We start from the raw sequence: 15,095 nt of genomic DNA, 5'->3' as shown, positions 1-15,095 counted from the left end.
AAGAGAGAGGAGAGAAATGCTGACTGTGTTTGTATCTTTTTTCTTTCTTTCTTTTTTTTTTACAACTGATCTCATCTTTAATTTGGCAGAATACTTTAAATATATTTAAGAAAATCCCAAACACAAATATATATTATAACACAATGTTAATAGAAACAATGTACAAGGCAATGATTGGAAAATAGAGAAGCAGTTTGTTCAGATGCCAGCCTCATATCTGACTGAGGTGTAATGGCCCCCAGCAATATTGATACTGTACTTACTGCTAATGTGTTGCAAGTCCAATTTGGTGGCCTTTTGGCGGAATACACTTTCTTAAATGGCTTGGCTGGCAGAAAACAACATTCAATATGTTGTGTGTCCATTTTCTGGTTTAGTTTAATGGCTTCTTTTAGAGTTAAAAGACACTATCTCTGTAGCACATAAAGCAGCAAATGCCCTGACATCAATAATAATTTAATATACAGTATATATCTATATCTATATCTATATCTTTATGTTATTTCTATTTGCGTCCCTTTTTCATTAATTTCTCTCATGCTTGATCCTGATTTACTCGATTTCTGTATTCATGTCTGTGTTCTGCATCCTGCTGTGAATGACCAATCAGTGGCAAATGTTTACAAACAGGTCTAGGTGTGTGTGGACATACATTGTCGGTGTGTCGAGGTCAAACAGGTGATGTTGCCTTATCTTGTTTCCTTGTTCAGGCTGTTGTTCACCTGCTGGCTCGGGTCCGCGGTCACGTTGAGGAAATTGAGCATTAGTGAGACATTTCTGGGCTTTAAATATGGGAGATGGCATTGCGCTGACATCCAGTCCCTCGCCCCCCAGCCAACTGGCCTGTGTGTGTGTGTGTGTGTATGTACACATGAGTGATAACCTTGGATATTTGCATTAACCAATTCATCAAATCACCAGACGTGCAGCCATCCAATGTACACAATTGATATATCCAATCACTATCAATGTCCGATGGCGATATGATATCATTCCATCTCGCCTGTGTCCTTCAAGGTTACACATATTGGACTTTAAAGATAATGCTAACTGCTGTTGATGTCAAGGCCCCCGATGGACTCTGGTACACGCTCCCTGGGAGCACCATCTAATTCAAACCAGTCTATTTAAAGAGGTCACTGGTGCTGATCTTGATTTCTGTCCTTGACAGTAGGTGAGCCCCCGAACATGTGCTGCAGTGATTGACCTAGACCAGCATCATGGTATAGGGAGATGGAACATGTGGGACTGGGGACGTGCCTGGATTGCCAACCGGGCATAAACCAGGGGCCCCAAAGGCTCCTGGTTTAATGTGAGTGAACTGATTTATACTAATTGCAAATTTGTTTGAGAATTTGCACCACTCAAGCTCAATATCAACTGAAATGATAAGGATCCCTTTGTCAAAAATTTGTTTTAAAACCTTCATTATGTTGTTTTTATGCTCATTTGTTGCATATTTGTAAATGTGTTTAATCAAATGATCAGACAGCAAAGCCGTTCCATCATTTAAAGAGAACCTTTACATTACACAGAACAGAGGGTTATGGGGCCAAGCAGCTCATGTTTGCCATGGCGTTCCAATTTGTGTATAGAGGAGTAAAATTATACCTAAAAAAAGAACACCATCACTTAGGGCAATGTTCCAGATGGATATTTAATAGCCATTACCTTAACTGCACCAACTGATTCCGCCATCACCAGTTTCCTCTTTTTCAAATTTTTGTACACTTTGTACCTTTTGTACAACTACTTTCTAATTTTAAATAGCACAGTCCAGAAAATCCCTCTGCCACTTCTGTGAAAAAGATAAATTGGACTTGTCCTCTTTGTGTTTCTTTCTCTCTTCCCCTCTTTATTTCCCTGGCTCCCCCCACACACAAATACCACATACAAACATGCAAGATGCTTTCAGAACAATTTTGCATTTCATTTCAGAGGAATAAAAGGCTGTATCCCAATTTTTTAAACTTATTTAGCAGTGATGTGGTCTGAAGGCATTTTTTCCAATGTCAACGTCAGTCCAATATGACCACAGTCTTCTTGCCATTTAATGTACTGCACCACAATAGTTGAGGGATCAATGCTTTAGGGTCATATACGTGTCATTCATGGCAATTGATTCACTAATAAAGTTAAAAAATATTGATCCAGTGTCATCATCTTTGATGCTCGTGATGTGTCTGAATTCTAATTTAAAAATAGATCTGATGACCAGGCTTATGTCTGGGAAAACCATCCAATGCTTATACACACGGCTTTTGGATATAGTATACAATGCCACTAAATGTTCTATAAGGCTGACATGTGCGTTTTAGGATGGATTATGTCTTGGTCTGCTTGCACGAGGTTTACACACAGTTATTTATGGCCCGATACTTCATTGCACTTAGCCATCAGTAGGAGTCAATAGGGACTTCCTTACCTCTGTAAGTCTAAGACATCCCACCCTAAGGGGTTTTTTTTTTCTTTCATCTCTTTTTTTTTTAAATTTGACTTCCTAGTTAAGCAGAAAGGCCAAATGCTGTTTAGGCAAACCTTGAACTCAGTCGCATGTGTCATGGCTCCTCTGTTTGGTACCACCATAAGCTTGCATTGGTTTTGATTCATAATTAACCACAACAACACTAGACGGATACATTGTACATAATCAGGTTGTGCCCTGCTTTAATAATATTCCTCACAGTAACTGTGTTTACATTCCTTTGTTAACTTCTTGGTAGGAGCGAGGGCGGGAAGGTACTTCATTACTCAGTATGAAATAATTTCATGCACTCTGAGTATTTACATTCTTTTGTTCATTGAAATCAATGATTGCTAAGTACTGTAGCAGGTGCTTCAAGTTGCACTGGCATCAGAAAAGGAGAAAACATAAGCATGGTATCTCCATAGACGCCATAGCCCTGTAGTGTAGTTACATTTTTAAGGAGATGCATGTCAGATATGGTGCAGCAATTGAGGCTAAGTAATCCCGTAAACGCACATCTGTAAATCCAGTTTAAGCCAGGTAAAATCCTGGTGGATAGATTTCTCTGGACGTGGAAAAGCTCAGTTGATCCGTATTGTTCCTGTGAGGTGATGATGCCCAAACATATATCAAAGTTGGTCATGGGTGAGGGACTCGACCATGTTTCTCAAAACAATCTTAAGGTGAAGATGATCTTATTGCTGTTGTAAGGTGGTATCTTAACCTTAAGGTGATTTTAGGGAACAGTGCCCTGATAGAGTTTTACTGCACTGAAAAATCTGACAAGAGTCCTGCACTGAAAAATCCCAAAGGATCCTGTCAGGAGTGAGACTCCCTTCCCCTCATCCATCATGAGGTGTGCCAGGCAACCCCGTGCAGCTCAACACGCCCTCTACGCAGCGCGCAGGTTCAAGCCCTTGTCCAAAAACAGAGTCATGATGAGAAGTATCAAAATGAGTTATTGCTGTCACCATAAAAGAGAACCCCTGAGGACAGATGGCAGTCCGTGGATCATTGCACCCACATTAACCTTCCTGTGAAGGGATCAGGCACAAGCTTACTTTCACGAGGCAGTTGGGTCATTGTTCTAAGAATACCTTTTCTGGTTTCTGGAGGGCAATCATAGAGACCTACGTTAAGGAGCTCCTCTGGCTGAAAATGCTTCCGGGCCTGGCAGATAGACAAAAAAGCAATGAAGTCATCAACAGAAACGACAGACAGGCCCTTGGCAGCGGTGGTAATGCTATCCCTCGAGTGTAACTCACATCTGAGGGAAAGGTTAGCGCACAGCTGAACTCTATCCATTTGATTACCGTGACAGAGGCAGAGGTAATTAAGTGAAAAGAGTTTAATTATGTTGAGTAGGATTCAATAAATGTTTAATAATAATAATAACTTTATTTGTATAGCACTTTTCAAAAAAATAGTTACAAAGTGCTTCATAGAGCATTGGAACACTGAAAGCTTCATTAAAATAAAGGATAAAATAAAAACAAAGCAAAGCAAAGCAAAGCAAACAAACAAAAATACTCAAAATCCAAGCACAATAAATATTAAATAAGCTAACAGCAGACCAGATTGAGAACAGGAGAAAGCCTGTCTGTACAAGTGTGTTTTAAGAAGAGATGTGAAGGTTGAAACTCAGGTGGTGAGCCTAAATTTCTCTGATAAGGCGTTCCAGAGTCGGGGGGCCTTTCATTGTTATCCCTGGTTACAGGCAGTGCAGTGCAGTGCAGTGTGAGATAGGTGTGCCACCAACATGTATCACTGGATGGCAGTTTCGATTGAACGTGGGTCCTGAAATTAAAACTCCCAGAGCCACCACACTCAGCTATTTAACTTGTACAAGCCGGCAGTCACTTGAGAGGAGCAGGCAATCTCTTTGATAATTCATCCAGAGAATTGTTTTTTGTTTCACTGGTTATAGAAGTAATTAAAGTAGCAATTTGTGATGTTTATCATTCCTACTTTACAGAATCTTTTAAGATATAGAAAAAAAATGGTAGCTCCTCAATTTGAACAGAACAATTTAAAAACCATCATCTTTCACGGTGTAACAATACATGGTTTCCATTAATGTACTGATATTATACAGCACAGTGATTATGTTGGCAAGAATACTGGTAAAAAATCTTTCAGTCATGCGTTATACACAAATTGAGAGGTTTCAGCATGTCACGTGATGGTTAATTTAAATCAAAAGCAAACATAACCACTTTCCTGTTAAGTAATGCAGTCTTTATATAACAGCTTCATCCCAACTATATAGATACATTAAAAGAATGGTTTCTGAACCTTATCTTGACTGCGGCCGATTGCACTTCAAGGTTGGCTGTGTGTTTTACTGTCCATTGTTGAAATGGTATTGAGTGATGTCTTTTTTAATGACTGCATTCATCAGTAGCTTTCGGTCATTTGAAATACAGCTGGACTGCGTTTTATGCAAGGTGTTTAATTGTCTGCTTTCTAAATGCCCTCTTGGTATTTTATTGAACTAATTTATTCTGAATGGAAACCCTAGAGGGTATAAAGCCATCTGTTTGACATTGCCAGCTGGACCCTGTCCGATAAGAGACATTTTTACAGTGAGGTTAAGCTTCAGGGTTTAAAAATACACAATGCAGCCAGATTGGTAAGTGTGGGCCCTTAAAGTTGTAAGAGGAATAAACTGATTCCAAACTATGAAGGAGAAGCTACGGAAAACACACTGATCAGATCATAAATTATGATTTCAATCTTTGTGTCCTAAACTAAAGACAGAGTGTTTGGAGAAATCAATAATCCACAGAGAGCAGGAAGAGACGCTTTAAAACAGCTGAGATAACAGCTGAACACCTAATATAAGATAGAGAGAAATTTGTGCAATGCCAATGAATAAATTATTGTCTTTTTTTTTACTGCAAGGTCAGCTCTGTTGCTTGGCTCCTCCAGGGAAACCTCCGCCAACACATATGAGCTCACACACACACACACACACACACACACACACACAAACACAAATGCAGTCCCACACACTGGTCAATTGCAGGCACGCCACCAACACATGCATCACTGCAGATGTCTTCCTACACAGAAATGCATCTTATGAGAGCACACACATGCACCTGCAGAACATACCGTACAATTTCATGCATGCATGCAACACGCAACTATAAGAGATGCATTTGTGCATAAACACACATATACAGTCTCCTTTTTAAGGCTTTTTCTGAGCCTGATATGTTATAATGAGTACTGAGTTATACAAAGGGCACCTTTACAGTGAGTCTCTTGACCTGTGCATGTGGGAAGTTGTTTGCTGTGGGAGAGGAGGAGGTTCAAGGGTGAACACGGCTCTTAGCAAATACACTGAAATTACTGCACAGAGGAGACAACCAATAGAGTTTCAGATGTAGTAACAAAAAGCTTTGCCGGTGCTTGTTTCTCACAATCTTGCTGGTACATTTTTACTTTAATATACAACTTCACTAAAATATCACATATTTGAAGATGACACATGGGGTAAGATGGAAAGATAGTGTAAAGCCTATATATACAGTACATACAGCCTTGACTGTATGTACTGTATATATATGAGCTCACATAAATATCCCCAAAAATAAATCGAAAGGATGGTGAATGATTAAACTTTTTAGGATTATTTATTGTGTGCTGAGCAGACATGCTGGGAGTTATTTATTTGCGGACCATCAAAAACATTTATGAGTGTGTTTCAGCAGTATGCTCTAAACAAGAAGTCATAAATCTACCAGTGTATCCACACTCCTCTCCTCTCCCTCCCCCTCTCTCTCTCTCTGTTGAGCTGTCTCCACCTCGCTATCTCTCCCTCCACCTTTTCATCCACTCATTTCTCATTTTTCAGCGTCCCTCATCACCCGAGTAAGTGCCGGTGCTCATAAAGATTTGCCATCAATTTCAAATTCATCAGGTCTGATTGGATTTTGGAGGGAGAAAAAGGAGGTGTCGCCGTTTGATTTGGTGTTGCCTCCTAAACAGTGAAGTGGAACACATTTCAAAACTAACGTCCTTGATACAGCAATGCTGGGAAAAATAAAGTAGGATAGACTATGGCCACAAGGTAAAAAAGATTAACACGATGTGCCACAGTTTTCAAGATGGTACTGCACTCCATTAGCATATTCATCCATTTGCCAGATAAGCATGTCCTCTCCAATTAAAAATTTAACAGCCTGCCTGTCTAAGCAAAATATGATGTTCATGAATGATGTCTAAATTACTGAAAGTCTTCCAGCAGTTTGAGCACAATCTCTAAGCACACACACAATGTTACAGTCGGAAATCTGTCTTGTCTCCACAAGGTGGTGTCATGCTCATTAGCTGAATGTTGCAGCTCATTTTCACAGCCAGTCTGACTCTTGCATCAGTGTACATAGTTGTGTGAGTGATACTCAAACTACAACCTCACCCCTTCCCATATCTACATTATTTGCTGAAAGAAAGATGCAAAGTAGATCTGAGCCCATAAATATTAGAATAAATGTGCATGTGTATTTTATTGTTTATTTCAGTCAGTTAAAACTGTCTTGTTATCTTGTAGTATGAAGTGCCATGTGCGACTATACAAAATCATTCACTGCTGAAAGCAGTTCAGTGAAGTGAGACGGTGAAGCCAACCACTCATTACCACAGTTTGGGAGGTATCAGCCCGAAAGAGCTGGCTGTCTTGACCCGTCCATTGACCTTCAAAATAATGGTTGCAGTGGAGTGGAGACAGTTCATTACCCACAATGCCTGTCAGTCCACTAGCTCATACATCCTCAATCACTAAATAAGGGCAAGAAAACAGGTCATCCTGTTGTGGTGAGAGCTTGACTCTCATCTCTATCTCCTCTTTCCTGAGCCTTCCAACCTAATCTCTTCCTCCGTGTCTTCTGACTTTCATTTGCTCTCATTATACATAGCTTCAAAAATAAATGGAAATGAATCAATACATTGATTTTCTAAACCTGTAAGTCCCCACTGTGTGCAAAAACAAATGATGAGTGATTATGTAACACAATTATAAGTAAACCGCTTTCTTCCCCAGACACATTGCCCTGGTGGTCAGCTCTAGTTGTGGCTGAGTTTACCCAGGCATGTCTCCCTTGGTGTCAGGGTTAACAAGCTTTGTCTGGGCTAAGCACGTGGAACTAACCACGAGTCATGATCAGCTTACTGATCCGCATCCAGCATTTGTAGAGCTTGCAGGTTGCACTACACAAACTTGTTTTTTCTTCAATATTAGTTGTTATTTACACCTGCTAAATGCCAGGTGTCAGTTAGGTCAGTTTGCTACAACAGGTGATAACACTATGGCAGGAACAACCCCCCATACTGTACATAAACATCCCATGAACTCTGGGAAAAATAACAAACAGGGTTTTTTCCTTTTAAATTTGCAGCTATACTAAATATTTTATTTATCACAAATAAATAGAGGAGTAACATATCTCTCTCTGCAAAACGCTGTTTAATAATGATGTAAACTGCAAAGCTTTTAAAAAACATTTCACAAAAAAATAACACAATATGCCTCAAATTACGAAACATTATGCTAATAACCTCAAACTAAATCACTACAGAGCGTCTCTTACATTAGCATAGTCAGACATTTTCCACTCTGAACTATGCATACTATCCTAATACTGAACCATACATATTTCTTCATGTATGCATAGCCTTGTTAAATAAGGCAAGGTAATATGTATACATATATTCAGGATTGGCAGTTAAATTGAATAAATTGCTAGCCCTGCTAAAACGGCTACTCTTGGCAGTTATGCTACAGCTTATGATGGCAATGACTTCCTGCTTACACAGTTCCAGCTGGTAGTTTTTGCTTATGAAGAACCTATGAAATACTTAACACACAAATTTAGTAATGAATTTAAGATTAGATTAATCCAGGGCAGCATGTTTTTTTTTTTTTTTTTATTTATTTATTTTTTTTTTAACAATTTAACTCCTAAATACAGTTTACTGGTGATGCTGGTTATCTCAGAGCTGGAGCTTACTTTTCTCTCACTGACATTGTAAGCCACTATGGATAAGAAAATCCACCAGGTCGGTGGCTGAAGTGTAAATGTAGTGTTAATGATCGGCACAGGGCACCACATTGACAGATGGAAGAATACTGTTAAAGAGGATTAAAGGTTGGCTCAGGGGAAGTGTTCCACCAGGTACATCAGGGGATGGAGCACAGAGAAGCACATGAAGTGCATTGATTACACTCTGGAAGCAGCGGCAACACACATCCTTCACATCTTCTTCCTCAGTCCTGGTCTGGAGATATTGCTGATCTGCGTGATTTGATGAAAAGGACTGTTCTGGTGTCATCAACTGAAACAAATCTCTGACTTTGCTTTAAAAGATTACAAAGAAACAGGCTATTAAAATATCTGGATTCATGCTCTACCTTGAATTTTATTTCTAGAAAAATCCAGCACAATACATTCACACAATTTTAAAAAAAAAATTGAGAAAGATCTGGAATACTGACAAATACAATGCTTCACTACCAAGTGTGTGAGGGTGCAGCCTTACAAACTGAGCAGATGGTGTAGCTAGATGGGATAGAAATGATACTGTCTCTGACCTGACAAGCAACAGCAGCCTGTGTAGCTCATGATTGTTTTTCCAATTTGACCTGTGCGAATCCACACAGATAATCACAGGCACCAGGATCAAGGATTTAGACCTTAGGGGGTTCCAGCAGTCATAATGCGCGCAGTCTCAAGACAATGCAGTTGAGCTCACCTCAGCTTAGCTCAGACCAGCTGGGGCTTTGAGAGATGGAAAACAAAGAATAGAGAGAGGGGGCTGGGGGACAACTGACTCATATCAACTCATGTGAGTAAACTCACGGATATCACACATAGAAAGCAAGAATCAAAGTTTAAAAGCAAACTAGGAAACTTTCTCCCAAATAGCAGCATAGTACCCTGTCAAAAGCATTTACTTGTTGTCAAACTCACTAAACATTGTTGAATCTTTAAAGGATTATATTTTTCCTTTAACCATAAATGTTATCTGTGGGGGCCAAATGAGAAAATAAATATAAAATGGATTGATTAATTAATAAATGCACACTAATAAAAAGGTAATAAAGTCAATTATATTTTGCAAAAAAAGGACAAATTGATCAAAAATAACGGAAATAAATTTATACAAGAAAAAAGAGAAGTAAATAAAAACAGCATTATTAGGAAATCTATATATATAGCATATATATAGGAGAGATGCTTTCCAATTTGACACCATATTTGTCAAATCACACAAAGATATTTTAACTCCCCCTATTACTCATTTAATTAACTTGTCTTTTAAACACAGCTCCTTTCCTGATGATTGGAAATGTGCCATTGTCATGCCTATTTTTAAATCTGGAGACCGCCTTGAAGCCAGTAACTACAGACCAATAAGTATACTGCCAGTACTCTCAAAGGTTGCCGAGAAAGTTGTCATTAAACAACTGACAACATTTCTTAACACAAGCAATTTTGGTCTACATTGTATGCAATTTGGCTTTAGAGCAAATCATTCCACCAAAATTGCTACCTTGCACTTAATAGAGCAAATTAAATCAAGACTTGACAAAGGAGGAGTAGTTGGTGCTGTATTTTTAGATCTGCGTAAAGCATTTGACACAGTCAATCATAATGTTTTAAACTCTCTAAATTTAACTTAACTTTAATTTAAATTTAAATTTAACTTTAACTCATCTGGAGCACTGGCATGGATGTCTTCATATTTATCTAATAGGATACAATGTGTTAAAGTTGGTGACACACTGTCCAGTAACATGAAGTGCACAATGAGTGTTCCGCAAGGGTCATTGTTAGGTCCCCTATTATTTAGCTTATATATTAATGATCTCCTTCAACAGTGTCATGATGTAGAACTACAAATGTATGCAGATGACACCATTGTGTACACACATGCAAAAACAGCCGAGTTAGCTGCTGTTAAGCTAACAATTGCATTGGAAAGGATCACACATTGGCTTGATCAATCATGACTGAGTCTAAATGTAAACAAAAAAAATGTTTTTCTCTAAAACTATGGTACAACCTCCTGACACAGATATTTTCATCAAAGGTGAAAAAATTGACATAGTTACTAATTTTAAATATCTTGGTGTGACACTGGATCCCAATTTGAACTTTCAGAAATATGTTAAATAAAATGGTTAAAACCATAAACTACAACTTAGCAAATTTTAGACATATTAGAAACTTTCTCTCTTTGGGTGCAGCCAAGATATTTATGCATGCTATGATTTTTTCCCATATGTCTTATTGCATCACATGTTGGGGGCAGGCTGGAGAAACAGCCATAAAACCTCTTGAGTCCTTATACAAACAAACGCTAAAAACTCTGGACAAAAAGCCAATGCATTTCCATCACTGTAGGGTACTGGAGAAATACTGGAGAAATATTTACTGAGCTTTGAGAATTTTAGATTATTCTCAAATTTGTGCCTAGTTTATAAAATTTTAAATGGTTTGGCCCCTCCTCCACTATGTGACTTTATGTACACTTGCTCAGTAAGTTCTATTAGATCCTCCAGAATATCCTCCTTACAAGATCATACCATACCATCTCGTCGCACTGCATTTGGGCAGTCAGCTTTCTCTGTGAAAGCCACAACTCAGTGGAATGCCCTATCTGATGATATGAAGAACTGTAGTTCAATCAATACATTCAAGGCCAAATTGAAAAATCTACTAAAGACCAATCAGCTCTGTGACCACTGAGTCTTAACTCCGTCTGTGGTCTTCTCATTAGTGCAGGTTGTCTTGCTTTTAATTTGACAAGTTTGCATTATTAATTTCTAATTGACATTGTGGGTGTATGTGATGTGCTATTGTGTGTAGCTTTGTATTTTGTATTTTGTATGGTGTGTTCTGTGTGTTTTTTGCTTTGTATTGTTTGTTGTTGTGCTGTTGTATGTTTTGATTGTGGGGGACTGCAGATGCAAATTAGCTCTGAGCTAACTCCAGTGCAATGCATCTTTAATGTTTAAAAACTGCACACTGTCCCAATCAATAAATCAAATCAAATCAAGTCAATTAATTAAGAAATCCAATTATATATTATATTTTGTGTATTATATTTTGAATCAAACTTTTATTTTTATTTCCACTTTTCTCTCTATTTTTTTTTTTTTTAACTTTGTCACCTCTGCACCCTCATACACATTTTAGTTGGTCTGCAAAGTGGTCTTATAAACTTTTCATAACTTTGCTGTTAGCAAAAAATAATAACAGCATAAAGTGTTGTTTTGCATTGAATGCAGAATCTGTTCAGAATAAAACTATGAGATGAGACCCCAAGAGACCCATACCTTTTTACTTTGTTATGGTGTTTACTTAACCTAAACACAAAGCAAAAACAGAACATGGAAAAATACCACTGAGCAATTTCTGTTTCTTCCAGATGCGATACCAACTTTGCTATGTGCACTCTTTCACAAAAATTACATAGAATACTTCTGCAAAAGTACTTATCATTAAATGTTTTCTCATCAAACAATACTGTCAGTGTAGTGTGAATATCAGAATAGTCTGAAGAATAATTTTACATTTGTACATTTTGTTATTCACACCAACTTTACAAAATTTCAGAATGTTTTAATTGTCCTGATGAAATACATAGAAAAATACCAACATCATACATTTTTCTCCTTTCAAAAGAAACAAGCATTAAAATATGTTTCTCTGGCATAAATCTGTATCTTACTAAAGCCTGAAAAGCATGCCTTGGAGCTCCCAATTATATGCTTAGAAAGAATTTAATCCCCAGTATGACTAAAGAGATTCCCTGGGCAAACATGAAATTTGCATTCTTGTTTCCGAGTGATTTACAGTGTCTGAAAGGCTTGTTACTGTCTGATGGAAAAATCACCAGAACGAGCATGACCATCATGAAAAGTTTTGTTGGTGCTAGTTGGTTTAATGGATGGGGAAGTGGCTTTTTGTTTGATTTTAATTCGACGATGTTGCATTTGAAAAGTCAAACATGCTGAGTACCTTTGCAGCAGTGGACAAATAAAGTATCAAAAAGCAGTCAGCCATCCAGGTCTGCTGTACCTCCCCAAGGACACCACCACTCTTAAGAGGCAACCTCATTTATAAGTGATGGAACACCAACGCAGTACCACATGTTACCAGTACGGACCACACATGCACGCACACACACACACACACACACACACACACACACACACACACACATACTAACAGCACTTAGACTGTTGTGAACTTCTGACTGACAGCTCTGCAGTTAATGCACTCTGCATATCGCTGCTCTCAGCCACTTTTGTGTACAGCAACATATTAACCTGTCCTTTTTATACTTTATAAACCAATAAGAGACTTTTCTACTGCAAGTAAGCACTTTAAATAGCTCACACTGGTGAAATGATTCACAAATATTCCTCCGTGGTGCCTGAGGATGTTCTGTTGCCAACAAAACACTCAATATGCAAATAAGGGCAAATGTGTCAAATTGGAAATAAAATTTTTATGTGTATTAGTAATAGTGGTATCAAATGCATGGGTGAACATGTGGGGGAGAATGCAGAGAAAGATTTTTGCAGCGATTTATGCAGTAGTTTTTATACAGTGTGCAGCATGCCCTTTGCATAATAGCATGAATGTATAATTTAGTCCCAAGTAGCCCTTGCAGCACCAGAGCACAGCAACCGACTCATCAGCAGTTGTGGCGTCATTCGACAGGTGCAATGGAGCATCTGAACATAAGTGTCACTGAACTGCTAAATACACATGCCTTCCCTGTGACCAACCAAATATTCAAATCATATTGTCATTATATATCCATTACATATATATCTCATTGTATATCTCTCTTCCATCTCCGCATTTGTGCATTGAATCAGTCCCTGCCACAAAGTTCCAAGGCAAACACAACCATTTTGTTATGCGGGTTCATCAAACTCAACTGGACAGATAATACTTGGTTTGTGACACTGGCTCTGCTTCTGCTGCATGTGTGGTTTATCCACGAATATTGCTTGGTCAATAACACATCTCAAAGATAACCCATGAGAACAATAACCTGGCAAATATTAGTTTTGAGCAATTAGATGTATGGTAGATCTGGACTCTGGATCTGAGTACTGTATAGCTTGTGACATTTATAATGATGAATTGTAGTTTGTTGTTTGACAGCAAGCTAGAGCTTTAAAATTTTTAATGAAGTTGGAAAAATGTTTGCCTGTATACAAAGTAATTGGTTCATTAATTAATATATTGCATCTATAAATCAAACCTGTACCCGTAGTTGCAATTAATTTTTAGTGTTTTAATTCAGAGGTTAAGTTAGGTATTTTGTCAGCAGTAGGTGATTTGAGGGAGGGTGAGGGGGGATGCCATCCCCATTGTTTGCAAATGACCAAAATGCATCCCCCTTGTTAACCTGCCATCTCCCCTCTCCATCCACTGGTAGCAGAGAGAGTGCAGGGGCAGAGGGGTTGTTTAGTTGAATATGTTAGTCTAGTCTGCCTGACTCATTGATCCTTTATCTGACTGAGGTTTGCGCAAGTTAGAATCTATGGCCCCGACCATGGTTCTGAAATATCAGTAGCCTAACTGTGCTGTGTATTGATAAATCCATGGCACTGTCCGTGGTGCTGAAGTAGCAGACAGATTTGTGATTGCTTTTTACATTTTTTTCTCAGTCCTGCCTTTCTGTCAGTTTTGTCTTTGATCTATAATATTCTCTAAACTATATACTATAAGTACTCAATTTTATACTACATTGTGGCCTATACACTCTATAGAGTAGTGTTACCTTCGTGATCAAAGTGACAAGTAGCAACATGTAGTCGCAGAAGTGTGATAAGTGTGATAATATTCCTATAATATTTCTGTGATCATTCAGTAGCATCTGTGCTGCTGAACATACACTCCAAAACAAAGCCACCTCTAAATATTTTATGGGAGACATGACTACAGATATAGTTTTTACTACCTGGGAGTGGAGCAGGTAATCTGCACAGTACTCAGCTGCTACAGTTACATAAAGTAACTAGGTAAAGTTATATTGTCAAAACTATGGTGTGTTTTGAAAAATTCAAAATCATTGAAATGCTTAATGTCCACATCCAGTAAAAGAATAGACCAACACAAAATATGTATTTAGACTAATAGCAGTTCTATTTAATCAAAATTATAGAATAGAATAGAATTAGGCTAGGCCTATATGATAATCCTGCAGTAGGAGGGTGGGAGGGTTAGGAATAGGGTTAAACCATAGACTGTAAAAAAATATGGACGCAGTCATTGTGATGTCACCAACTGGTTTGAGGACTGCCGTTTTGAAGCCTTGAGTTTAGCACTTTGAGCATTTCCATCTTTGATTTTTGGAGCCAGAAGTGACCATATTTACACGAGAGGAAGGAGCTGACCCTAGAGCTAGCTGCTAACTTGGTTAGCATGGTGCATTTACAGTTTGTGGTTAACTGTGATAATGCTAAAGCTAATGCTAATTTTCTCTAGCGAAAAAACAGGCCTAAAACCATTAAAACAAAATGCACTGAGCAGCCAACTCTTTAGACGGTCTTTTAGTACAACCAAATGCTGAACAAGACTTTTTTAGGTGACCA

Source organism: Thunnus thynnus, chromosome 21 (genome assembly GCF_963924715.1).
Source record: "Thunnus thynnus chromosome 21, fThuThy2.1, whole genome shotgun sequence".
In the NCBI taxonomy this organism is placed as follows: domain Eukaryota; kingdom Metazoa; phylum Chordata; class Actinopteri; order Scombriformes; family Scombridae; genus Thunnus; species Thunnus thynnus.
This window is presented reverse-complemented; position numbering follows the sequence as displayed.